The sequence below is a fragment of the Triticum dicoccoides genome, chromosome 2A, assembly GCF_002162155.2.
Source record: "Triticum dicoccoides isolate Atlit2015 ecotype Zavitan chromosome 2A, WEW_v2.0, whole genome shotgun sequence".
NCBI lineage: Eukaryota > Viridiplantae > Streptophyta > Magnoliopsida > Poales > Poaceae > Triticum > Triticum dicoccoides.
The window spans coordinates 681,988,586-681,990,396 of NC_041382.1; positions in this window are offsets into that span (position 1 = coordinate 681,988,586).

The following is a 1,811-nucleotide window of genomic DNA, read 5'->3' on the forward strand; positions in this document are numbered from 1 at the left end:
AGCCACCTGCCCCTTCAGCCCCCATCTCCGAACAGTAACATAAGTATGTAAAAGTATATAGTATTTGTACCCGTGATCACCTCCCGAAGTGATCACGGCCCAGTAGTATAGCATGGCAGATGGACAAGTGTGTAAGGCCACTGATGATAAACTAGCATCCTATACTAAGCATTTAGGATTGCAGGTAAGGTATCAACAACTGTAGCAACAATGACAGGCTATGCAGCAGAATAGGATTAACGGAAAGCAGTAACATGCTACACTACTCTAATGCAAGAAGTAGAGAGAAGAATAGGCGATATCTCGTGATCAAAGGGGGGCTTGCCTGGTTGCTCTGGCAAGAGAGAGGGGTCATCAACACCGTAGTCGACAACAGGGGTACCGACAGCGGTCTCGGGGTCTACCAGAAAGAAGTAACGGAGGGGGACACAATAAATAACAGTGCAATCAAAGCATCACAAGGCATAACATGAACAATACGTGGTGCTAGGGTGACCTAACGCGGTATGAGGTGATACCGGTGAAGGGGGGAACATCCGGGAAAATATCCCCGGTGTTTCGCGTTTTCGGACAGTCGAACCAGAGGGGGAAAGTTGCGTGTTTGCTATGCTAGGGACGTGTGGTGAAAGAACGGACTACGCATTTGGATTCGTCTGATCGTTCTGAGCAACTTTCATGTACAAAGTCTTTTCATCCGAGCTACGGTTTATTTTATATATTTTTAAAAGAACTAAATCATTTTTAGGATTTATTTAATTATTTTAATTCAACATTATTCAGAATAGTGTTTGCTGACGTCATCATGACGACGTCAGCAGCTAACTGGGTCAAACTGACATGTGGGCCCCACTATCATACTATGTTTTAATTAACTAATAATTAATTAAGTTAATTAGTGATTAGATTAATCTAATTATGATTAATTAAGTAAATTATTTCTTTAATTAATTAATTAATTTAATTATTATTTATTTGTTTATTTTGTTTTTTTAATTAATTTTTTATTATTAAACGTTCTGGGGTTTGAGGCCCCACACTTCATAGGGCCATCGGGCCTTAACGGGCATCAGGTCACGGGCGCCGGGCGGATCGGGCGACGAGCGCCAGGCGCCGGATGTGGCAGCAACAAGGCCACGACGGGGCGAAGCCGTGGCGATGCGGGCGCTTCAGCGGGAGGCGTGACCAGTTGGGCCAGCGCGCACGCAGCGGGATGCAGGCGGGCCGACGCGAGTCCAAGCGAAGAAGATGCGGGGACGGGAACAGGGCGCCGCCCTAGCCATGGCCGGCAGCAGCAGGCAAGTGCGGCGCGCGGCAAGTCAGCAACGGCGCAAGCAACAGCCGGGGTAGTGGGCACGGTGGCGCGCACGCGCGGCATGCAGGAGGTGCGGCCAGGGAGAGCCGCGTGACCAAGGGGCTCACGGGCGTGACGATGGCGTCACGAGCTCACCGGAGCTCGCGGGGCACTGGACGGTGGTTACGGCAGAGGCGCGAGCGAGAGGAGCCTGGCGCGGACGTGGCCTGGTTGGTGTTCAGCGCGAGTGTGGCCGGAGTGAGCATGGCGACCGCAGCGACGGGGGAGGGGAAAGGGGAGGACGATCGGGTCCTCACCGGCGTTGGTGAGCAGGGGGGGCGTCGAGGCGCATGGATGCCATTCGGGGAGGAGGACGGGGACGACATGGCGACGGGGAGACGAGCGGTTGCGGCGAGGGGCGGCTCTGACGTGGCGACGGGCGACGACGGCGGCGATGCGGCGTCAGGGATCGGCTCGGGTGCCGATCCATATCGGGATGAGGGGGAGTCCAGCGGAGGGG